At 37.7% G+C, this 27,270-nt stretch overlaps 1 protein-coding gene across 1 annotated transcript in view; it reads right to left on the reverse strand.

The window, feature by feature from the left end:
- Positions 1-27,270, reverse strand: part of LOC124156065 (neuroligin 4-like) — a 440,414-nt gene that overhangs the window by 183,743 nt on the left and 229,401 nt on the right. The window contains exon 2 of the mRNA XM_046530372.1: positions 27,097-27,167. The gene's annotated coding sequence lies outside the window, so the exon portion shown is untranslated. The remainder of the gene's footprint in view (positions 1-27,096; positions 27,168-27,270) is intronic.

Raw genomic sequence — 27,270 nt, forward strand, 5'->3', positions numbered from 1 at the left:
GGGGGGTATGGTATACCTACCAGGATAATAGGTAGGAGCGAGATTGCGGAATTTTAAATATAAATGGTTCAAAATGGTGAATTTTACGGCTTTCTGAGGGATATTTTATTCATACATTATTCTATTAGTAATATCAATCCAATTAAGTAAAATGAGTTACACTTAAAAATTTCTCTGAGCTCTGGGGGGGGGTTTTATCCCCCCCCCCCCTTCGCTGCACCACTGCCCGGTTCAAATCCCGGGGGAATCCTTACCATTTTCACCATCATCATCTCTGGTTCTATGTTTCTATGGCTTATATTAAATCGATGACGGGTATGGATCCTGTGGGTAGAGCTTTGGGACGGCTGATAGGAGGGTCTCAGGTTAAAACTACGGTTGAATCCTTACCACACTTTCATCATATCATCTCTGTAACTACGTATCTATGGCTTAAAAGCAATCGATGACGGGCATCAGCCCTGTGGGTAGAGGTTTGGGGCTTCTGACCGAAGGGTCCCCGTTTCAAATCCCGGGTGAATCCTTACCACACATTCATCATCATCATCTCTGCTTCTACGTTTCTATGGCTTAAATCGAAGACGGGTATGGATCCTGTGGGTAGTGCTTTGCTAGTGTAGGCTGTATAGCTGTAGTAGCTGTAGTGTAGCTGTGGGTAGGCTGACAGAGAGGTCCCCGGTTCAAAGCCCCGTTGAATCCTTACCACAAATTCATCATCATCATCTCTAGTTCTACGTTTCGATGGCTTAAAATAAATCGATGATGGGCATTGACACTTTGAGCAGAGGTGTCGGATGCTGTCAGAGGAGGTCCCGTTTCAAATCTCGGGTGAATCCTTATCAACATTTAATGATCCATCACTAGTTATTAAGATAATATTTTCAAACTCATTATAATCAGCACAGATTTCGCGACAGCATCATCAGGCAGAGGGATGACACTCATCTGAAGGGGCACCGGAAGTGATAATTCATGTAACAAACCATGGCAGTAGTGCTACCTTATCTGATAATAATCTCATCATCATCATCACTGGTCAAATATCCTAAGATTGGTTTTACGCAGCTCTCCACTCAAATCTCCTATCAACTAATCAAAACCAACCGACAGGTTGAAACGCTTTAGTGCGCGGGGATCGATCGTGAGGTATTCGACAGCCGATAATGAGATTGCACTCGGAAGTTGTGATGATACCAATAGTCAATAGCAAAGTCAACAATGGAAATATTCAAAAACTTAACTATAAGAATAATTTTCAATGTTCGCATACTATTTATATTTTTATCATCAGCGGCATCAATAATGAGGAATGCTAAACGGACAGCTCAAAATAATATTTCTCTAAGCGTCTACGACATTTGATATGACGTATACCTAATGCGTTTCAATTTTTTTATGCTGCGCGATTTTCGCTAATTTAAATGAGATTGAATCAATCCCTTTGATAAAAAGTCAATGTTTTTCATAACACTAATTATAAGAACAATAGAATAAATATGCGGTTAGTATCTTGGCCATCTTCTCAGCCATACAACTGATCAAAATGGCCCAAACAATGATCAGCTCTAAATTGTTTTTGTTACAGAGGGAATGAGAGACAATATTTACCTGAAAATAAAAAAAATAATCAATCATTTATCCGTACCACCCAAATATATGTGTTTCTACATTCTAATTCGATGCAGCCAAATCTACTAAACCTACCCCAATACAAATTTCTACTGAGTTATTTATTTTAAAAAATATCTCTCTTCAGTTAATTTCACCTTTCACGTTGAGTAAGTCTTGCCCTCACGATCACCATTCAGGGTAAGGAGCTTTCCAGAGATGTCTCCCTATCCACTCGGAGAGGCTGCGGTTCTTCATGGACGAAGGTGAAGAAATTCTACGTTCTCGCAGAAATACGGACATCTCTGCCCTAACTTATTTTGCGTCTCGAAGGTATTACTGTACAATTCTCCTAGGAGAGAGTATGCGTAGAGAAAGAGGGTCGCTGTATGAGGCACACTCCATATTTCTGATTGCAGAGTGGGGTGACATTTGAATTTAACCCTTCAAGCGCGGCAGGCATTTAATTAAATCCCATCTCAGCGGCCGGATGAGATTTAAATGACTTCGCCTTTTCGGCATACTATCATTCAATAATTTATATCTTTCATAATATACGATCGGTATCGTAGAAAATTTTTGTAAACATGCGTATTATAATGCGCTACTATATAATAATTTTTCGAGCGATTGAAAAAAATATTTATTGTTTTATGTATCTCTTTTTATGAACTAATGAATAAATTTTCAATTTTGAAAGATTTTTATTTGGTTTCGAATTAGCTACGAGATCTCTAGCATTCCATGCATTTAAAAAATACAATTACATGATGTAATTTAGTTATTAGGGGTTGAAAATTTCATAACAGATTGGATACTTTCGATAGGATTACCCGTTTCGCCTACTTGAAAATTTACCACTCCGCCCACTTCTCTGACTTTGTTCCATTATTACCGTATCATTTCATATAGGTAATCACATGATAATGTTTCAAACGTCAATATCCAAATATTCAAATGATTTACCTTAGAAAATCTGCTCTGACATGATTTGAAGCAATCCAAACATAATCCCACTGCACATTTTTCACAACAGTACACGCAAACTCTTCATTTCCCATGTTACGCACTAACTGCACACCTCCTTTGAGACTTTGATTTCTTCCCAGCTGCAGGAATTGTCTTTAGGAAATTAATTTTTGTGAGTCTTGGTACTAAATTGTGTAATGAGTGACGGCCAAGTCCAAACAGTTCGTATGACGTTGGATATTTCAAAAATATTATCTCGCCCAATGGCACGCGAAATGATAAGTCAAATTTTTATACGTGTTTTTCCTGTGAACAACATATGAATTTAGGACTTCCTCATTCAATAGTCTCCTAAATAACTTCATACATCACTTGTAATGGCGTTTTCTTTCCATTACGTACGAATGCAATAACAGGTCCTTGAAATTCACCCCACCAATGATTTTACTATAGCCTAACACACAAACAGACTTCCGAGTCTCTTTTTTGCCTTTCAATACTATTCCCATTTCGTAGGATCCCCAATTATAAAAAAATACCACACACAGGAAGTACACCCGATGAGAATTTCAGCACACTGCCTGAACGAACACCACACATCATGAATGACTCTGGTGGACTGGGTGGACTGAAGCTCGTGGTTTAGAAGCTCCCTCAAGAGACGAGAAAATATCTCGAAGGGGCCCTGGTATACGCTGACTGTTTAGATGGAATCTTATCTTCGTTGATTACTGTCCAGAAAAAAAATAAATGCAAAGCGAAGCACATGGCCCCTTCGCTTAGGACGCTTAGGACTAACGAGGCGGACCAAACACACTTGGGGCTCGAGGTGACGACAAACAAGGAGAAGACGGAGAGATAGCATTGAGCTTCGAAGATACCGTATCTCAAGCTAAAGTAGCTGACCCTTCTAGACGTCTCTCAAGCAGAAAAGGCGGAAGTTTTCATGATAGAACAGCTGAAATAAGGCGATGAGTTTTTGGACCGAAGTCGTCAAGGCGCTGGTTTAAAACGGAATTTTATCGAAGCATTTTTTTTAAATCTTGAAGGCATAAAACCGCTATGAATATTTTATTGGAAAGGAAAAACTTTTCTTCAAAAGATAGAGTAATTAGTTTTAATTTATCATACAATATCTGGCGGAGAAAAAATATTATAAACAGTAGGTCAGGAAGCGTACTGGGTACGCATGACGGCGGCATACGAAATTTAAAGGGCGCGTACTGGGTACGCATGACGGCGTTGAGGGGTTAAACTGGTTTCCAGGGGAGGGATTCACCGTCTAGACCTTGGGAAAGGATATGAATGCCAGGTGTGCTTTGAGACCCCTATCTTCTGAGAGGGGGTCAAGGTCTTGTGTTGGAGACAGGGATCGAAGGTGTCGGAAATATCCAAGGGAATAGGAAACGAGAGAAGGCCTGAGGTAGTTGAATATCAAGGGAAGCGACCGACAGGTAGGGATATTTGAGCGTCCAGGATAGGTGGGAAACCCGTGACGAAAACTAAGGTTGCACAGGAAGAAAAGAAGAGATCAATAAGGTTAAAACAGGATTCCTTGAGGTAAAATTCTTTCTAAATGGCCACGCTGTAAAAGAAACTACGCTATCAAGTGGTGTAACTACGAGGGTTGCTCAGAAAGTAATGCACCATATTATTTTTCTTCAACAAGCATCCATTGCACATAATGATAATTACACCCACAAAAGAATGATGTTTCAACTACACAACCTATTTTTCTACGTAAATTCCGGCCCGTTCTATGGCCTTCCATCAGCGCGAAATAACGGTGTGTATACCCCTGTTGGTACCTACCAATCTTCTACTTGGGACGTCCTCATTACCACACTTCATACAAACAAAACCCTTGAAGTGCCAGGAAAAACAATGGACCCACCTAATCTATATCCTCATTGCAAGAGATTTACAAGCCTATGACATATCTCTTGGTTAGCTCTAATATCACCCATCAAAACCAACCGACAGGTTGAAACGCTTGAGTGCGCAGTGATGGATTAGGGGTCATTCGACAGCCGATATTGAGACTGCACCGCTGCAAATCTTGGAATACCACCGAACCGCCTGCTGATGTCCTCAAAGTTAGACTTTGCACAAACGTTTTTGAATATTCCCCACAGTTTATTTCTCTGCAGTGAGAAATTCAATGACGGCAAACATCTGCTTGCAACATCACTTACAGACCCCATTTTAAAACGGTCCTATAGCTTCGCTATCTGCCATAGAAGCCAGAAACTTTGCGCGGGTATCCATGAAACTGCATGTAATGCAAATAAGATGTTTAACATTCGCATAGTTGTTGCCGTCTGAGAAAAAAAATAAGGTGCATTACTTTCTGGGTAACCCTCGTGCAATAGACGCATTCCACGTGAAAACAACGTTGTGTCTTAAAAACTGAGAACTTAAACACTTTGCTAGCTGATTCACAACGTAGTGTGACGTAATTCAACTACGACGATCCATTAACTAAGCGAATGGAAACTTATTCTTAGTCGTGAATGAGTCTCTCAGTTACGGTACATAGCCAGGCAGAAGGCGAAATTTATCGACAGCACCAAATGATATCATGAGTTTTCCAGAATTAAAATTATGCATGATATGAGCTGATTATTTGTGAATGAATTGGCTCATGAGCGAGGAGAAAACGTTAATTTTATCAATTTAAACTGCCTCCAATCATTAGACCTTTCTTTCTGGGAAATGAAAATTAGAAGGTTGAAAATGTAATCTAACCTTAAATACGATGAAATTGAGTCCATTAACAGGGAAAAATTATCTCATGACGATCGGAGAGAGAGTCCCACACAACTAGTACATTCAGATCGGCACTTAATTGACTCGTTAGGAAAATAGAGCTACGAAAGTGAATTGAAGCCAGCCATCCTGAGTCGATAAATAGGGGAGGTACAACAAATTCGGAATAAAATATCACCCTTTTGAGCTGAAGGAGATTCACGAGCAATAGACCCACCGTTAGAATTCTTCCACCATCTTTCTCTGCCTACATCGGAGGCGGAACAGCCAATTAATCGTCGTCACGCAGTTCTACTACACAGAAAGACCGAGAATCTAGAAGTGTTTTTGAGGTATAACTACTGAATAACAAAAAAATTGGCCTATCGAGGTGATCAAATACTTTATGAAACTATATAAAATGCACCGTTAAAATCACCATAACTGTTACAGACCTATTTTTTCTAATTGCATAACAACAGCCTAGAAATTTCCATTACAATTGTTCATTTGCCTAGTTCTCTTCTCAAGGCCTACAAACTCGTCAAGAAGAAAGTCCTTCTCTTAGGTTTTTCATGATGTGAGAGTCATAACATTTGGTTACAAGGTAGGTATTCAGTTGCAAATACCGTTTGACAAAATACTCTATACTAGGGACAAATTCTCATAAATGAGAAGTGGAAATTCATGCCGATTACCGAGACAAAAAGACCTTATCTTTACAATATATAGTTTAAAAATAACTCTATATTTCATATCCAGCATTCATCGATCAATAGTGAATTAAAGTGTAAATAAATACATTATATTATGTAGGTTATCACGAGACTTGCCAATGTGGAAGTGTAATATCAGAATAATTTTCATCGTACACACACCTTAACAGCAAAATAATCAAAGTATATTACTGGCGAGATATGAATGGAAAGATATTGTACGAGATACAGTATCGGAAATCAAAGATTTTTCTTCACAATCGCTAAATTTACGTAATATGACTTTTAGAGAAATACTAAATTTAGGATAAGCAGTTTGTTGTAATAAGAATGAAATTTATTTGACACGCATTTTATCATTTTAGGCACAATATTCTCATTGTGAGACTATATTTTTAACGATAACCAATTATTGAAACATATAATGGAGGAAATACAATGAAACTCTGCGATATATGACACAGGGTTCAATAGGTTCCCTCAGAGAAGGCGATTCTTCTGATTCTGAGTTCAGAAATATGATTTTGTGGGCATGGGCACTCCTGTGCCCCCAACAATCAAACCGAAAGTTCCTCTTCAGCTATACTCTCCAATCATCGAATGAACTAAAAGAGAAGCCTCGCTTCATCGACGAAAAGGAATCCGTCAGACAAAACTGCCTTCAATAGAGGAACCTAGGGAGATAAAGGAAAGACGCATGGAAGACTTCAAGGAAGTGATGGAATAATATTCAAGAATGCGTGGCATGTGATGGCTCAAGGAAATTCCAGACGGTAAAGAGATTTGGAATTAATTAAGTTATTTGATTAAATACGAAAATAAGCCTTTAAAAAATTTGCGTATTAGGTACATAGCGAAAATAATTACCAATTTACACGAAGTCACAATGTGAAACAAGAAAATATTTTTGTGAAATAGTCATCAATACGAGATACAATCCTACGAATGTTGTCTGCGGCGTGTGCACCAAAGTAACAATAACAACGCGTCCGAATTCCAAGCTATTTTCCAGGACAAAAATTAACATTGAAGAGCTGTATTGCCAAATATTCTTGTCTTAAAAAAAGAAAACGATTGTGTTGACACGATCAGCCGATGTATACACGAGTCACCATTACTTCTTACAAAGGAATCCATTGATTTGCTGCCTATTTAACGTTTCCCTCTCCATACATAACTATCAAGTTATAGAGTGAGAAATTAAAAAAGAAAAATGTAGCTCTGAGAAAAGCTTCACCTATAACTACGGAATTTCATTAGAGCAGCCATCGAGCAAATTTTTGAGAGAATTTTAGGCTAAAATACCATAATTACAGCGTCACAAGCACTAAATGAGAAGTATTATGAATAGGATAAAGCAATGTTATATTCAAATTATCTGAAAATTTTTAAATTTTCTGTAAAATTTTAAGACAGCTCTGCGAATGGCTGGAAAAGACATGTTTGCTTTTATGCATGAATATTAAAATTTAGTTCACGTGTTAAATTTTCAGAGGGTTAGTAGTACCGTAATTTTACTTCTCGTCATATGATTATCACCAAAATAAGAGTAAATTACTCTAAGGAAATGATTGTCGAAGCGATGAGGTCCGGAAGAGTAGCGGAATATATCTTTCTCGCCCCTATTCAAGCAATACAGAGACACTAACAATGCACAAAATGGCCATAGCACGGTTTAGTATCAATACAACAATGCGCAAAATTAATAGATATGTTATTTTTACGGAGATAAATTAAGCTAGGCTCTGAAATATGGAAATTTCGCACAATCCTTTACACCGCATGAAACTTAGAGGATGAGATGATTCACGCTCATATCCCTCATTTAACGCCTCATAAAATCCAAAGACTCCATTTAACTACTTCCGGATAAAAGTGGGGCAATTAAGAGTCGTTCCAGCTCGGCGCACTGATATAGATAGTTAATTTCTTAGGAAAGCCTTCCATTTTATTTTATTTTTTCATCCGCATCCAGGATTTCAGACTAAAACCTTACACCATGCCTAAGATCCTCAAGATATGTATATTTTCACTCCTTCACAAAGGAAATGAATTTGGAGCGCTGAAAAGTCATTAATTTTCCCCTGGAGCGACAGGTTAGAAGATTCCTTCGAGGGTAGAGGATAGAGGGAGGGGAGGAAGATAGGAGAATATACTCGGATGCCTCCAAGGGCAAAAGGGAGTCTTTTCTTCCTGCTGTACTTCAGAGGCGTATCAAGTTTAAGGAACGAACGTTCCTTTTCCAGAAGGGAAAGGGACTCCCTCTTAAGAGGCCCTTTGCCCCCTCGAGTAGTGACGTAGATCGAGCGCGAATACGCAGACGGGTGAAACAAAGCTCAGTCGTATACGAGAAAGCCAGGGGGGGAGGAGGGAGGAAGAAGGTTTAAAGGCAAGAAATGCCTAACCAGCCTTGCTATTAATCACGGACGGAAAAGATAAATCGAGAAACCTAAAAGCTCTTATTGGTATTGAACGCTGAGGAACACTATTGGTTTTTGTATATTGGATGGGATGACCAACATTAAATGGAATGCTCCTCTCTATCGCTCCTTTCAAGATTCGCATTGCGAGTGTTCCGGTTGCCGTCTGCCGCGGCCTTTTCGAACAATAGTGCAGAGTTTCCTGTAATTTTTCCTGCTCATCAGCATCTGAGTGCTATAAATTCCCTGTTCCAGAAAATAGTAGACACGGGAGGGGGTGAGGCAAAAGAAATTACTAGTTTAACACTTGAGCAATTGCGTCTAATCGTAGCCAACATATATATTAAATATCAAATATGATATATTAAGAAAAAAATGTTGGAACTGTGGATAAAATTCTAGCATTAGTTTCGCAATGTTAGATTGCGAATATTACACTTTGTTTTCTACAAGGGAATTGGAAACAATATTGATAAAATCTCATTTCTCCAATATTTCCTAAATGTAATATTTCTTCGATAGAACAATTTTGAAGCCACGCCAAATATAGCCACAGTACATTTGCGAACAAAAATTTGATGTCAGCTTTTTCAAAAGCATAGATAGGTATGAATATTTTCGGATATTCCTTTTCTCTTACAAATTCTGCCAACAGCGCCAATGAGGCGTAGGTACCCAAAATATATTTGTAAGATTAAAAATAGCTATTAATCATTTACAATCAAAATAATTACGTATCGTAAAAAAGAAAACTATCCGACAAGAAGAAATATTAATCATCCTTAATGTTGTAACTTAATACCAAGTGCCTGTAGGTGAATGTAAAAATTTTCACAGGAGAGGTTAACAAAGTAAGATATCCAAAGGACTACATTGTTCCATTTGGAGCTCAATACAGGAGAATGAGAGAATGCTTTCGGAAATTTTCGGCTTACGAAAGCTGCATGCAGTTTTTGCCGAGTCAACCAGCGTGGAGGCCGCCAATTCCGTTCACCGAATGCTTCCTGGCGGCCTTCCCTTTTCCAGCTCATTCCTGTCTCATGGATTGCCCATCGCAGCCACCCGAAGCAAATAAACAAAGCCCTGCACTGCGAATACCGCAATTCTACCCTAAATATATCAAGTCCATTTTCTTCTTCTTTTTTATGCCGACCGAGAAGGCATAAAAACGCGGGTGTAGCGGTAGTAGCCTCGTCACAGGTCCTATTGGGAGACAACCGAAGGCTTTCCAATTCAAGAATCGACCCCCTTACACACAGTGACACGTAGCGATCTCTCTTCAAATAGCTTCCCGATTTATTTCAGGAGTCGAGGAGCTCGCCACGAATATTATAATAGAGGATTCTCAAGTCGACTTCTAAATGCGTTGCCACTCACCGAGAATTCAAATGGGTTTACAAAAGTCGCCACTCGTGTCACTGACGGAGATATTGATTCGAGTTTCACGGGAACGTAAGGTACAATTCGGAGTATTAACTGAAATTTATACACATGGTGATGTAATCTATCAAATTCATAACTTTTCAATGCCATTTCTTGCTAATAAAAATATTTTTCTGCAAAACGGTGGAAAAAAGTGGATCGTATTTCACCCATCACCACGCCGCCGCGGACATTTTTAAAAACCCGTTAAAATGCGACCAAAGTGGCAATAGAAATCAGCCTTCTATGGGATGGAATTAGGCCTCCTATATAAAGTCCCCATAGAGCTCGCAAACGGTTCAAAAGGCGGGACAATACTCATCTATTCAGGTGGGAAGGCTTTGGAAAACGTCCATACTGATAGTGTGGTAGCCTAGTGGGTAGTGTTTGGCTTCTGACCGAGGGGTACTCAATTCAAACCACCGATGATGCCTTTATCAGGGATGGCTGTTGAAACGAAACGAAAATGTTTCGTTTCTACAGGGAGGGGAACGAAAATACGAGGCCTAGGTTTAGTTTCGTTCCTGCGCGAAATTAAAATCACCAAGGAGTTTAGTTTCAACCAGGGACGAAACTTTACTCCCGAGAACAAAACGAAATTAATCGAGACTCCGCTGCTCATAGTTAAGTTTCGATCCCAGAAGTTGAGTGGAAGGTTATAAGACGGAATAGTTTCGATCCACTTCATGACAGATTGTGGAGACGTTAAGACATTGAACTTAAAAATAGAATGGCCAGTTTGCGTTCACCATTATCCTGTTTGTGGTTAAACTAGTAGAGCCCCATGCATTTAATGGAGGTAGGCCGAACTTCAACCATACATCGTAATCGGTGTGTGGGTCGAAATGATACTATTCGAAGGTGAAGCACGTGTTCCATCCGGTGCGAAACATAATCTGTCATTCGTTTCGTCCCAGAGGTTTGGTTTAGTTTCGACCCGAAGTAGTTTTTACTCCGATTTCGTTTCGACCCTTAGTTTAGCTCTCCGGGTTTATTTCTTTTTCATTTTCTTTCTGCATTTTGCTACTGGGAACGTAACTATTGAAATTTTACTGGTTTTGGCTTTCGTTTAGCTTCGATTGCCATTCCTGGCCTTTAAACAGCCGAAGGGATTCTCGAAGTATAAGGTGATCCTAAGGAAGGAACTTTTCCCTCTACCTTCAATATGTAAAATCCACATCTACGTGTTATTCTGGGCTGATAAGTTAATACCTTCAGTGAAACACCTCCTTATCTTTACTTATCTTAACTTATCCTACAAATCTTAACTTAGAGGTAATATCAGCAAAAGGTACGCTACTCTAGATTCGTCCATGTTTTAAACGTTGACTTAATGGAAGATTCATAATTGATACGATAGGAAAAATTCCCACGTGGCTATTCTCATTCCAAGACATGGTATTTGCTATGGTGTACGATGCAAGAATCTTTCGCTATGGCTACTTATACCAGCAGCTCCTGATTATTCAATAAATCATCTTTGCCTTTCATTTGACACAAAAGAGACAGCTGAGAAAAAAGTCTACCAACTTTCAATTAGAATGAAAGTAGTCTAAAGCGGACGAAAATACAGGAAATATATTTCAAGTCACCGAAAATATTTTCACATGAATTTTGCGAAATAATTGATTTATCAAGATGATTAATCATTATTTCGATGAGTGCCAATAATAAACGCTAATACCATGAGATTATACACCGATGAATATCCCCAAGAATAAGAAAATATGCATGAAAAAATATGATGAAAACGAAAACATAACTTAGGCTTTCAATATAGAATAGTTTTTCACATTTATACTTTTTCACTTGGGTGACAAAAATTTGTTAAAATTAAAATGGCAAATGAATCGACAGCGAAAATATGAGAGAACTTACAACAATGTCCTCCATTGTATATTACTCAGCTTCTTAAAAATATAATCAGGCAGTCGATGAGGTTTCAACTTTAAAAAATGTTCATATTGTCCAATTACCACTACGTTTTAAGAGTAATTTAAAGAGTTTAAGCATGATTTTGATGAATGAATTTAGCCAAATCAATTGATTGCCACACGGCATTATCCTCGCGAAGCAAAATGAATAAATGAATAAAAAGAGTTGTCACATTCACAATCAAAATTCCCATGTTTGCGTTAAAATATTGACATCAATTGCGCTTCCAAAATAACGATCTAATATGCCACAAAGTGGATACGATGATGAGTCAATCAAACATATCACAAAAGATATTGACACGCATTTTAGCAGCAACCCAGCACTTCAGCACCCGTAACACGTTAAGTCAGTCAAAATTTCGTCACGGGGATTACATACAAGCAACAATTTGATGGTTAATTGCAAATTAAAATTAACATTTAAAATTCAACCCCCCAATGTCAGAAATGTTCATTTGAGGTAATCGAAGAATATTTTTTATCTACTAAGAGGTGAAGGTGAATTGGTTAGTGAGGGGTAGATGATAGAAAATTTAAAAATACCAATTTAGATTAATTGGTCATTTTACCAGGTAGAGGTAGATATAGAGGACACTCGGTAACCATATACCTATTCCTATTAAAATAAACGATGCTTTAGAAACTATACCAAAATCTTATAATACGCACGGGAGATAAAAAGGTACCAAAAATCAAGGCCACCTCCTCCTTAAGAAATGCAAAAGTTAACTTTTGCATTCCTGGAACCCCAATTCTATGCAAGAATGTACGCTGAATATAATTGTGAGACAATATAGAAATTCTTACTGATAATCATGAATCTGCAAAAAAGTTGAAGCATAACTAATTCGGGCTGTGGTTGCTATTAGACGTTCATAAAATGAACACTACGGTCAGTCCTTAACAAGGGGAATTGCTTTTGGTATTATTAAATTCAGGACTGTACATTTTTACCCTATCTCCGGGCCACTTTCGATGGCCTGACGTGTACAAAACTTGATATTTTTAGCTTATATTCCGATCGGGGGAGTTCAAAGACTTTTAAGGACATTTGAACTGTGTTTCCCCAGCCCATAGCTTAGAGCGTTACTGAGCAGATCGAATATTACCCGTAGTTATCTGTGAAAGCTAAATTACTGATATCTATAGTTAATAAAATCTTTATAAGAAATATATTCTATATTATTAGCTTCATACCAGTTTAAAATATGTTCAGACCTGATTTTACCTGAATATGACACCGATTTTGTCATCAAATAAGGTAAAGCATTTAAATTCTTTATTAGGAATGCAAGAAATACTATTATCCTCCAAAATAATGGTCTTACCCGCGTTTATAATGACGATACGATCGAAAAATAATTATCTTAGCACTCATGTCCTTACTTGATTCTCTCTGCCCAGTCTGAATTAATTTTAGCTTTACATCATTCCGTACTTTACGCAGTTTATTGGTTTTTCTAATAACGAGGGATATTTTTAAAAACTTAGGGATGAACGTATCGAGTACGAATGCAGGATACAGTTACAAGAATTTTCTTTAACAAGTATCATAGAACCGAGCCCTTATCTGGTAAAAGGCAGACAAGTAAACACTAAAACTACTCCTAGGCGAAGGAGAATGCTTAGGCAAAAACTATCTGACTATTCCATTGCATAGCTTAATAATGCGTCGGAGAGAAGTCAGGTACGTATCTTGAATTTCTTTATTGGCCATAACAACCCAAGGATGCCTGAAGCCTAAGCGCTTTGTGGCAGCCAATACGGTCGTCTGATTACCGAGAAGGTCAATAAAGCCTCTTATTTTTCTGTCGTTGAGCGGATTCTAGCATTCCCTCATACAAGAGGGTCCACTACCACTCCTGGAGGAAGGACATAGAGAGAGAGAGGAAAGAGCTGCCCATTTGGGTGCGCCCATAGGAATCCAGCGAAGGGAGGAAGGAGGAGTTGCAACGGAGAAGGGGCTGGATTTTGCTTTTCTCCAAGTCCATTACGAGCCCAACAATAGAGGGCGGAACCCGATCCATTATCTCGGGCAAAAGGACTCGAGTGGGGAAGAAGACGACCATCGCAGCGAGGGAAAGGGACAAGGCAAGAAAAGCACGCGTTTTGCGTGGGCCCATGACCGGGTGGGGAGATTGGGATCTTTTGGATGCATCTACATAGGCATTAGTAATGTGGATCAATCCACCTGAGGCCTAGAAAAAATGCCTTTCATTGGGAGCAAGAACGTAGCATTTATTAAGTGAATGATATCACGAATGAGAAATATTGATATCTATAAAGGCATACGTAATATCTGGTAATATGCACCAATACATCTGAGGCCTATAAAGCAATGCATTCCATTTCATGGAGGAACATACACATTTATTGTGAATTACATCACGAATGAAAAATATTTAGGAAGAACGTACACATTTACTTATTGAATGATATCACGAATGAGAAATATTTATATTATTTATTTTATTGATATCTATCTGAGTATATGTAATATTAACCAACCCACTTGAGACCTAGAAAACAATGCATTCCATTTCAAGGAAGAACATACGCATTTATTATGAATTACATCACGAATGAAAAATATTTGCATTATTAATTTTGATAATATCGAAGTATAATTAAATCTTTTTTAGAAACTAGCAGTCCACCTGGCTTTGCTAGGAAAGGATATTACCCAGAGGAAACTTGGATCTTGGAATTCATGGTCACATGGCAAGGTTTATAGGCAATGGAACAAAGCAGGTATGATGATGGTATACATATGCAACAGCTAACAATGGAAAAAATTATTTCCGTATATGGGATCAGCTTATACCCCGCTCCACAAGATCGTTATGCGTGTTCGTACGTGCGTATACCAAAAGCGTCGCGTGAACGCAAACCCCAGTGAAAAGGTTTGAAGCGAGAGGGTCAATAATTAAGTGCAGATTCTTTCGAGTTTTGTTTTTCATTTGATGTGTCAAGAGGTGTGCCTACCAGACAGGATGCCCAACTACAGAAGCTGTACAATGTGACGTAACAAACGGTAATGAGAAAACGACGCAAAGGACGCATCGGACACAGAAAATTAGCATTACGGGCTTTTGGAGCATGAAATGGACCTACGTACTAACTTTGATTGTAATCCGTGCCGCCAGGTTGAAATGCATAGCGGACAGACAAACAAACATCCTCTTTTATAAAAATAGATATATTCGAGAGAAGTAGGTTCACACCATTTTGAAAATATGTTCAGAGCAACTCAAACCAAAATGTTTTATCAAACATCGAAGGTAGGTAATTATTTATAGCTTTCAAATTCTTTACTAGGAAAAGAAGAATTATTATGTTTCTTTAATCGAAAGTATTAACTTCTCGTTTCAAATACTTATGCGATCACAAAACAATTATGCAAGCACTCATTTGCTTACTTAAAGTCACTCTTACAACCACAATAACTTTAACCTTATGATCACTCAGCATTTTTATGATGTAAAAGTGATTGCTGAGATGGAATCAAAATATTCTCTAGACATTACAGATGAATTCTTTTGCAAGCAACATGTATTTAGATTACCGAAGAGAGGCATAAATAAAATTGATTTACTTGGTTGAGGATATATTTTTCTCTCTTAAAGTAACATTTGGTTGCAGCAGAAAAAGACTATATCTTCCCTTCACAACGCGAAAAACTCACTAAACGGTTTACTTCCTAGATAACGGTTCATTACTATCGTGTCATTGCTGTTGCCTTGAGCAACAAATGACTTAATATTTAATTTATGTGAGTATCCAAGACCTTTCCCAATACGGTCATCTTCATTCAGAAGAACAAAACACTCCCTTTCCCTTTTCATTATTTGCGTGATTTAAACCATTATTTATAAACTCATGACGTCTGAAAGGGCTATCACCAGCGGTTCATATCTGATAATAATATTAAACACAGCTGCACTTCGTTGTGTCATAATGAAAATATTAAGAATTTGAGTTCCTTTGTAGATATTCCCAAAGTCGCACTGATTCCATTATTCATGGTTTCTGATTCATTGATACATCTAACTCAACTTTTACTGAAGATTTTAATAGACTAAGAAGAGTAAACAGACCCATTATTAACTTCTAAAGAGAATTAGATTTACTGAAGATATAGCATACAGATAAAGCTGGCAAATGGGTGACAAGGGACATGCAGGATAGATGAGTAGAGCAATTCGCACGATGTTAAAGGAGCAGAGGGCCGCCATTCGACTAGGCCACTTAAGTCAGCTGTTGTGGTATGAGACCAAAACATTGCCATTACCAGGACAAGGTTTCTGCTCTCCCAAATGAAGAGACCACATAGTGAAAGGACCAGCATATCCATATGAATTAAATAATGAGTTCATTCACTGCTCGAGGCAACAATGATGACAAAATGGAAATGAAACGTTACCGTGGAAGTGAGCCGTTGAAAAGTGAGCCTTACTTAGGGGTAAGCTCAACCCCCACCCATAAAAACCATTCTTCTGGGTGAATCACTGATTGAAAAAACTGTTAAAATATACGTTTCTCTGTTTTATGATTGCTTCTTAGGTATACGGCGCAGAAGTACCATAATTATAACCATCTCGTCGCAAAAAGAATAGAAATTCGTTTACGTCATGCATAGCTTTCGTCCAATCGCTGAACAGCATTTCTTTTCCTTCCGCACTAAGGGTCACCTACGGGTGACTTCTTGAAGCTCATACTACACTCAGTCTTTCTGTCCATCGAACGGATTGTCAGACAGACGAAACGGCAGGAAGTGTGGGAGGATGTACGCAGCGGGGAGGATATCAAAGAGGACAGAGTAAGGAATAAGAATTGAAGGAGATGTTGAGGAATGAAAGAGATGAGTATAAGAGACGAGAAGATGAAAGAGAGGAGATGGTAAGCAGAGACAGGGTTAAGGAATATAATGAAATGAATACGGAATGAAAAGAGAATATTAGATTATATAGGGGAGATGAAGAGAAAATTTTGAGTGGGAAGCAAAGACGAGAGGTAGAGCAGAAAAAGGGAGAAAGACACGCATGGAATAGAAAACAGAAAGGTGAAGGGAATATCAAAAGAAAAGATAAATGGGAGAGCGTGATGTAGAAGACAGGGAACTGGAAGTGAACGGAGAATACGGGGACAAATTTAGACATACATTGGACGGAAGGAGAAGCACAACTGCCGTGCCTCCATCGCAAACTCGGGACGTCCAAAATCAAAAATATATCAAGTAATAACCACAATCGTAAGGTTATTTGCTAAAAATAATTTCAGAAAAAAATGGATATGTTTCTTCGTTTGCAATTAGCATTAAATAAATTTTACAAGCCGTCTAGAGAAAAATAATACAGAGAAATGAATATGATTATACATACTTGTCTGCTCATATACTCATGCATACTCGTATTTCTGTGTAAATTATTTCGGAATTCATGAATTATGATAAGGCCTGAAATTTTAGGAGGAGTCACCAAAGTGTGTTTTCTACTTTGGCTAACGAAGTATCAAAATACAACCTGAAACAACACAATGAACTCAACTACATAACTAAACGGCAAAATAAAAAAATTATGGAAAATGGAGTCAAAGAAACATTGGAGGGGAGGCATTCATAAAAGAAAGTTGGCTGCAGAGTTTATGCATTAAAGGAGGTTATGAAACAGGAGCAAAAACTACCAAAATAATATACTAAAGTTTACATGTGATCTCTCTCATCCACGGAGTTTAAAATATAAAATGGGATAACATAAAAGTATGCAGTCAAATAAAAAGAATGGAAGAAGGGGATGCAAAGAATAGTCGAAGAGAGGGGATGTATATAGGATGAATAGTTTGATAAATAGAGAAAAAAGGAGAAGAGAGCTTCTGAGTGGGAGGTCTGCTGAGTGCTCTGATAGTTATCAAAAGCCGGAATGGAGAACGGATCGTCGACGCTTGTGATGACACGGGCAACGATGGAATATTGCGCAGAATCAAACATTCATATTTTCAGATGCTTTAGGTCAACTAATCTATCTTTTCACATCAGATTTCAATAGGCTATGAAAAATACAGACATCCAATATAGCCTGTGTATGAGAGAATAATATATACTAGAGATTGAGAGCGTCTGCAAATTAATCTGGCGGACGTGTGACAAGGTATATGTAAGGGAGATGGATAAAATAGAATATATATGAGCTAAAAAATAGATGAATATAACTAGTAACTTCAGGCTCAGCTATGTGCAATCTTTCATCCTGAAAATAAAATAATAAAGCGTTTTTTAGTTCACTTGAATATTTCAGAAGTAAAAAATATGCAAGTAAACTTAGCAAAATTTTATTATTTTGTTTCCTTAGTGGATGAAGGGGCTACTTAGAGGAAAATCAGATCATTGAACATTTTTAAATACTTTATATATTCCTCACAGATTTGTATAAGATCCGCGATCCATTTTAACGACTTGGCATCATTATCAATGGATTTTCTGCTTTTTTGACAATTTTACCAAAATGTATACAGAGAAGAAGCACAACCAAATTAATACCCTTAAAATGACGAGTTCGACAAGCTCGAATCCTCATCGTTTAACATGCTAGATCAGTAAATTAGAACACGAAATAAAAAAGTTCAGCAAAATAAAAGGAAGGAAGAGGATGGAAATGCAAAAAATTGAAAAGATGAGATGGATAAACAATGAAGGAGATAAAAAATGAGAGAAAAACAGAATAGAAGAAAAACGCAGGTTTGTGTAGAGATAGAGGAGGTCCTCTGCGTGCTCTGATCGTAATTCATCGGCAGGATGGGGAACGGATAGTCCATGCTTGTGATAGCATGGGCAACGACGAAAAATTGAGCTCATGAAAACATTCATATTTTCTGGTGTATTAGGTCAACTGAGTAATATTTACACTGCAGATTCTGATAGACCACTAAAAATACAGACATCCCATATTTAATGTGTGAGAAAATAAGATGAACTGGGGGTGAATGTCGTCTTCAAATTAAGCTGGCATGCGTGTTACAAAGACGAGTAGAATAGTGTTCATGAGCTAAATTAATAAATGAAGGCGATACTTCGTGGAAACTCAGACCATTGAATATTGGAAACCACTCTGTACTTTCCACTCAGCTAAGAACCCCGATAAATGTCAACGACTTGGCCTAATTTTCAAGAGATTTCTATTTATTTACAGTCTTACCAAAATGTGCACACAAAAAAAAAACAAAAAATTACCCTAAAGTTGACGAGCGAAGCGAGCTTTAATCATCATCGTTTAACATAGTAGCCCAGCAAATTAAAATATGAAAGAAAAATGTGCAGAAAAGTAAAAGGAAGGGAGAGGATGGAGATGCAAAGAAAAGTTGAGGAGATGAGATGGATAAGGGTTAAAGGCGAAAAAAAGGGAGAGAGAAATAGAGGAGCAAGAAGGGAGAGGCAGGTTTGAGGAGGGAGGGAAAAGGTCTGTTGCGTGCTCCGATCGTTATTCATCGGCAGGATTGGGAACGGATAGTCCACGCTTGAGATGGCACGGGCACCGCATACCTACCAAACGGCAGAAAAGGGCCGGAAGACAATCCTCCTCATTTTTCTCTCCTCTCCTCCTTCCCTCGCAAAAGCATCCCACTCCCTCCGCCGCATTGGCCGAAGGCTCTGTTCCGCCTCAAACCATTCACCCCGAACCCGCTCTCTCAAAAAATGCGATCGAGGAACGATTGATGGTATTACCTCCAGCTTCGTTCCATAATCATTGAAAAAGGGACCGCATTCATCACGCACGGCAGATAAGGCTCAGATATTATTCGCCCAGTGCCCGCACCCATGTGGAGACGGGCGAGTGGAAGAAGCCGGGTTCGCGGTGCGGACGGCATTTGAAAACATTTGAGCCCGGATCAACACCTTCTCCTCGATGGACAGCGGATAAAAATGAGATGAAAGAAATGATAAAAGCTCGAAAATACATTATTCTCTCCAAAGCCTCGGATTCAAAAGCGCATCCATGGATCTTCACGCCGCCTCTCATCTTCCAGCATCAATGATAAGAAGTTTTCTAGCAGCTGGTATCCAATTTTGACGTTATCTTGACTTCTCCCTTGCCAGTTTAAATATCCCCATGATAGTAGCAGGTCACTTTTTTACTAGAAATAATGTATGCCACTGAACACATTTTTACATGCCCGCTGAATACCTTTTTTATATTTCACGTAGCACAATTGTCGAGATTTTCTTGAGATCGCAAACAGATCACACTTAGGATATGAGTAAGCCCCATTGCTTTTATTAACAATACATATTTACCTGACTTGATTAATTGAACTACTGATTATAGCATGATAATTGTGTAGCCGATAGCAGATTTGAATACCGTGGAATGAAAAATAAATGTCTTTGGCAACCTATGAATTAGGGATAATCAATTTTCCTATTATTTCACATTAATTTGTAAAATTGATAACTGACTTTCCCCATCTTTGATATAGTTTTATGGCTTAATGAGCATTGGCAAATATTTAGTCTAAATGCAATGTATTAAACCTTATTTTTAAAGCAAGAAATAGTTGAATAAAATAGTCAGCGAACTTATTGTTCTTCACTTCAAATTCCCAGAGATAATTTGATTAAAAAATAGCTTCTACTACAGAGCCTAACTGCCAGTTAATTTTAAGAACAAGCATAGCATACTTGCGTAAAAATTGGGCCTATATTGGAACAGCATGAAAATTACAGCACATACTTATACTTCTGCAAGTCTTTATGACTAAAATATGACGAAAAAACTAGATGAATTGCAGAGCAATTACGATTAGTTACCAGTAACATCTTATTGAAAACGTAAATGTGGGAAAACGAAAGGGCAGTTAAAAATTTGTCCGCTGGAAATGTACACCTTCATTCCAAATTCCAATTTCCTGGAGAATTCCAAAGAAACCTTAAACCTGACCACTTGGGGACAGTTCCCTCCATATTAATGCAAGTGGAAATCCGCTCCCAGCAATTGTGTTTCATCCAAACATATTGGTAATTGTGGAAAATCAATTACAATTTAGATACATACCAATAATACTCGACTAGAAATTACACTGAGTCGGTCACGAGCAAATTCTCCGTATAACTAAGAACACGAATACCTATCCAATCTAATTCACTCGAATTTTTCCTAAAGAACGATTTACTTGATAACAAAGCAATCTTTTCTGCTCGCTTGAGGTAGGCGTAGTGGGCATGAAAACCCTTAAAAACAAAGTTGAGTGCAGCATTTTCGTGGACGGACGCACAAAGCGTGTGAGCGAGGCTTTGTACGTAATTCCGCGGATAAAATGAATAATTCAGCGATCTCTTCAAAGACACGCGAACATTCCTTTCAGAGTTTAATTGCTTTTCTCCAGAAATGAGAATGCAGAGTGAAAAATAAAAATTCGCATTATCCATAGCGTGTGCCCGTACACGTATGCGTTTACCTTCCACGGAGTACACTTGTTTAAAATCCTCCACATTGTCGACTTACAGGTCCTGTTGGGTGAAAAAAAAATGGCCGGGATAAGTAAACTGCATAAAGAGGTAGTTCATTTCGTGAAAGAGAATTATCGCGTCTCACTAAACTCTTTGCCAAAGAAAAAAAAACTACCTCAAGAGGATGATTTCACTCTATCCAGCAAACTACTCTCGGCCTTTCAAGTGATATTTAATTTTGACGACACATTGAGCCACTCAGTGCTGTTGGAGAGCCTAGACCGTACCTTTGGTAGAATGTACTCAAAGCATTTATCGTCGAACTCAAAACCTAGGATACATTTGGCGAAGGAAAAAAAAACTTGTGCACCGAACTATATGGAAATGAGATACCAATACTTTGATAGCTTTGTTAAGAATTTGCACGATTCTTACATGTAACACATGCATCACTTCGCTGGCTCCCCTATCAGCGTAAAATACAGCGTTACGTTTTCGGTTGCCTATCATACACAATAAAAGAAAATGGCGGCTCCCTTAATACGTTAGCTTATCCGATAAAAACAGTATGAATAGATGTGTTACGTATTTGACATATTTAGCAATAACAGTGCCTTATTGAGAAACAATAAGAGCGCAAAAAATATGCTAAAAATATATATTTTTTCAATCAATATTCATGAGAAAAAATTATTTCGCATTTTATTACATGGTATGGAAAAATATCTATGACATCTATTTATCTCAGTTCTTCAAAGTTTTTGGTGTTCTTCAAATACTATCCGTACACGGAAGTAGGCTAGATATCTAGTCGAAGCCACTGAAGGTTTTAAAAATCTATTTCGATGCCGGACCGAGTAGGCGCTCTAATGACACCACTAATGCATTCAAGGAGATTGGCACGGAGTTTCAAAGCAAGGATGATACATTTCCACTCAAACTGTGGTGAGTGGTGAAAAGAATTATACCACTGCAAGTGATTACGTATTTTTAAATATGCAGTATCGTCATGGAATCCCGAAAGTCACTTTAGTGAGCTATTCCGTGATCACACTTGAGAGTTATAAGTACAACCTAGGGCAAATGGTGAGGGAAGGTTGGGTTTCGTAGCATTGGTATGGTACACTACAACGTGGATCAACTAGAAGCTCATTGAACTAATGGGTGGCTTGTACCGAAATGCCCCGCGGAATTAGCTGGGCGCTGCAACACCCGAATAGGGTGTTGAGTCATCTTAAGGGACCTCTTGAGTGCCACTATTACCACGAAAGAGCTTGCACATCCTTGTGAGGCAATCAATACCTTTCTCTTAAGCTGTTCAAGGATTCGTCAATTGATTAGGAGACGGAAGCTAACTCCTAACAACAGGTTATTTCCTTGATATTCATTGGAGTATCCTCTACGATAACAGATTCTTTAATAATAACGATTTTTGTTATAAAATTACTCTTTTTTCTAAATTTTTAGCAAAGGCGTATTTTACTGATAACCACCGCATTGAATAAAATAAGGATTTGGGTCCATATGTTGTTGACTACCGATAAACACACATATAAATCTCTGATCTTTCGTCAGAGTAACTGATATTGTGATAGGCGCTATTTGCTAAGATAGATAATATAGGCTAAAAATCGTAAAATCAAGTTTATCCTCGCAAATAGGCATGATGAATTAAGATAAAGTTGTGAAAACAAGCAAGTGGATATATTACATATCTTTACTGAATTTCTCCGTCATTGATGAAAATTATTGGGAGCATAAAAACCTGCAAAACGCAATATTTCATATACTTACCTCATTTAATATGGGTAAAATTTTAAAGAAGAAATCTGCGTTAATAACTTCGGAATAGTCCTCAGAATGAGTAGTGAAAGGTCCTCAAAATACTTTTCAATTGCTAATGTAATTTTCTGTCCTATTAAAATTCATCAAAGTTCATTAAAATTAATTGACATTCTTTCCATGAAGTATATTTATTCCTAAGAGCCATCCGCGACTCCAAATTCAACTAATAATAGAAAAAAAAATAGACAGAGGTTTACTCAAAATTACATAAAAGTAAACAATTAATGTGTCCCCGTAGGGCTTTTCGATTGAATTTTATAGGGCTATTATATTACTCGATCATATTCCAAGGCTTACGGAGATCATGCTATTTAATCTAGTCATGTCTGGTTGTACAATTGGCGATGATGTGCAATAGGACAAGGTAGGAATGATCATCACATATTAAAGAAAGATTGCCGTCAAAAAGAACGAGCAATATATGAGTAGCATCGCACGGGATATCCGCATCATTTCAAAGCATCACTCCTACTCAAAATTAAAAAAATAATAGATCCCGTAGATGATGAGAATAACCCCGTCATTATTGACACTTCAGAGTTTTACAGGCCAACTCTCCCTAAAAATTCATACAGTCATCAGCAATTTCCAGGCTAAGTATCACGCAAATCAATGATTATAATAATTATCACAACACGTATGCATAAATCTCTACAAAGTATGCGTATCTCTGCAAATATTAGAAAGGTACACCTTTAAAACTTCTTCAAGTGTATTGGCCTTGGGAATTGTTGACCATTATGAGCATTAACGACCATGTATAAAACGATGCAAATGATGTTTTAGGAGCTTGGGAAAACTGCCGTGAAAATATGTTACTACTGCATCCGAGGAAAATATTCACATTTATTTTTATGTGATGGCTGCAAGTGACGAAAATATTTTTTACACTCATAAGTGACAAGCTTTTATTTCTTTTTCACAAGTGTAATCTGTCCACAAATAGTGAAAATTGCAGCTACAAAACGTTTGGTGGTGTTCTCATATAGTAGACAGGGATAAGGATTTAAATATTTGATGAAAAATTATTTACCTGATGAGTATTATTGTTATTGCGTTTTGAGACCCGTTTTCCCCTGAGAGCTTGAGCTTTAGATCTTAACTGTGTGGGACAAGGCCGAGCCAAATATTTTTATTATTTAATAACACCATGGTACTATTCTTCATAATTTCATCGCCTCCTCCTCATTTCACACCAGTTGAGAATCAACGAAACATCCACCGCTAGTATAGAAATAGTTTTCCAAAATAATTGATTTTAATCAATATACTTCTTTGTCGCTAACACCACTGAGAAAACTTCATCTGTTATTCAAGGATAATGATATTATTATTTATTACAATTCACTATACCAAACTTAGGGAATAAGAGATAGCATAACATAATCGAATAATTTAATACCAATATACATAAATCGAGTCCCATATTTGGTATGATCAACCTCTTTCTTGAAAGTTGAATTTGGTATACAACAACATGAAGATATTTCCATATTATTTGGAGTTGTATAACACATTAGGGTAAACAGCCTAGAATGTTCTATTTTACAATGCTGCCCGATGAGCGAGGCATTACCTAAAGAAAACATTTATTGAGCTAAAATGTCCCAGAATACACATAAGACAACTATGTTCACATAATTTGGGTCTTTTTACCCATATTGAAATTATAAGGAGAATCTAGTGTCTGCAGTTGTGATCTCGTCCCATTGCATATCACACGCTAGGTGTTTTGAACAATAAAAAATATCTGAGACTTATATTTCATAATCTGAAACACTGCCAAGGATGGATAAGTAAACGTTTTCTTCATAATGCAGAAGTAATGCGAGGGAATTAACCCTTCAGTGGGATACATTAGAATAAGTTTCAATGTTTTCCGATTTCCTAAACGAACGATTTTTAAACTTTTTTCCAAAATTCAAATACCAACGCATAACATACTGTGGATACACCGTACCTGGAATACCATAAACCGGCAAACTTGATAGGAAGATTTTGAACTCAGCAAGAAAGTTATTTCGTATCGAAGATTAACACAAGATTTACGCTGCATTCCATCCATTGAGGAAAATATCATCCTTCCAGCCATCCATCATCAAGTTTTGATTCCAAATATCACCGAGAAGGATTACAAAAGCTTCCCCTCAAAAAATGCTCAGTCGCACTTTTCCATGAATCTATTAGTTGCATGCACTGTTCCAAGAAGCATTCCAAAAAGAAATAAGTCTCATGAAGAGACAAGAGAGACAAAATGGACAAAACAAAACAAGATCTCACAGAAACTCCTAACCATGAATACACAAAATCACTCCAGTGAAAACTTCTTAATAGGTCGAAAACTCTTGCAAGAGAGTTGATGACTACTGTTGAGGCCTCTCTCTACAACCATGGCTGGTAATTAGAGAGAATACATTGTTTCCCGAGTAACGTGGGAGTGAAACTCTTAAGAGGACAAATTCTCAAAATGTATCAAAACTAGTCCCATCACGTTCGGCTTTCTCCTCAACCTTAATCACTCGTTTTCGACACCTAAATCGCGGTGGAGAATGGCGCCTTTGCGGGCAAGGCTGTAATAATGGCTGAATAAATAAATTTCTCCCTCTTCCCCAACGATATAACTCCGCGGAGCAGTACTTCTGCATTTTGAGTACGAATCCCCATCACTGACGAGTTCCCATCCAATCCTTTTGTTCATGAATATCTTATGCTCGCAACTCATCAGCCCAAGGGGTCTTCTTCCTTAGTGGAGCGTCATTGTCTTTTAATGCCCCCCCCGCCCTGCGTCTTCAGAGCCTTCGTTTTGCGTTCGGTGGCGCGCCGCCGCTGCCGCCAGCCCGTCGGAATATTATCATTAGGGAACTTTTTGAGGCGTGTTCCCATGGTGGCCGTGTGAAGTAATGGGGTCGAGCAAGAGACCATTGTTTTGTATTCAAATGGTTCCCTTCCTGAAAAGAGGATGAACACTGCACAAAATAACACTCGAGTATACGTCAAAACTCGAGTATATGTCAGGCCTATCATAAAGGTGGAAATGCACCCCTTCTATCAATTATCCAATTAGAATTTATGAAAGGATGTGACGCTTTCATCAATTATCACCAATTACTTGCGCGTTCGATCAATTGATTTACTGTAAGTGGGCAATTTGGGCTTCTTGCGGGATACTTGGAGAACTCACGGTTGAGGGGAAGAGAATACTGTGTATCACTGTAAACATTGAATTTTTTTTAAATTTATTTGATGAAATTAAAATTAAATTTTTAATAACATTTTTAGTGTCCTAATTCACAAAAATAATACTTTTGCCATAGTAAATTACAAGAAATACATACATACGCATAAGAAATAAACATATATAATGTTCTTGTCGTCCAAAAACCAACAATCAGCGCTGGTATTAATTTAAAAAAAGGCCCAATGAGTTAACAGTCAAATGAGTTGAGCCCTCTGCTATCAAACCGTATTAGGAACCATAAATCGCTTCATACCATTTAATGAAAAAACTCTCTAACGTCCATTGAGAAATTACTTCAAATCCAATGGATTATTCATCAAAAAAAAAAGCATCGAGTTGAGTGTTTATTTCTTTCTAAAAATGTATTTCGGAGCAAAACTGACATCCTAGAAGTTTTAACTCATTACCTTTCACAACATATTATATTTTCACCAGTATGTAAAAATAATTTCTCGTTTCTTGACTTCAAAATCAAATGTGATGCTCCATAAGATAATACGTATAATACCTCGCGTTACTCGAGTGGTATTAAATTTCAAGGAATATAAATATCATGCCTCCTATAAATTAATAGAAAAGCACTGTATGCAAAATATTCCTTTGCAGAGAACCATCAGCAATATATATCATGTTCCCACCAATTCGTATGTCCTACAAAGCCTCGCGCGAGGATAAAATTAATGGGACTATCTATCCTTAGAAAATTCCTTAAAAATGTATATTATTAGAATAAAATAAACATTTAAAAACTCACCTTGACGACACCCCAAACAAGTGGCAGGAATTGACGTTCATTTGAACTCCTGTCTCGTGACTACACCGATCCTAAAAATACAGAGATACATTGCTACGTTTAGTAGGTAGATAAATGCACTTTACGTTTTTATAAACAAAAGTATATAATATAGATGTATTCAACAGTGTTCGG

The sequence above is a fragment of the Ischnura elegans genome, chromosome 3 (assembly GCF_921293095.1).
Source record: "Ischnura elegans chromosome 3, ioIscEleg1.1, whole genome shotgun sequence".
Taxonomy (NCBI): domain Eukaryota; kingdom Metazoa; phylum Arthropoda; class Insecta; order Odonata; family Coenagrionidae; genus Ischnura; species Ischnura elegans.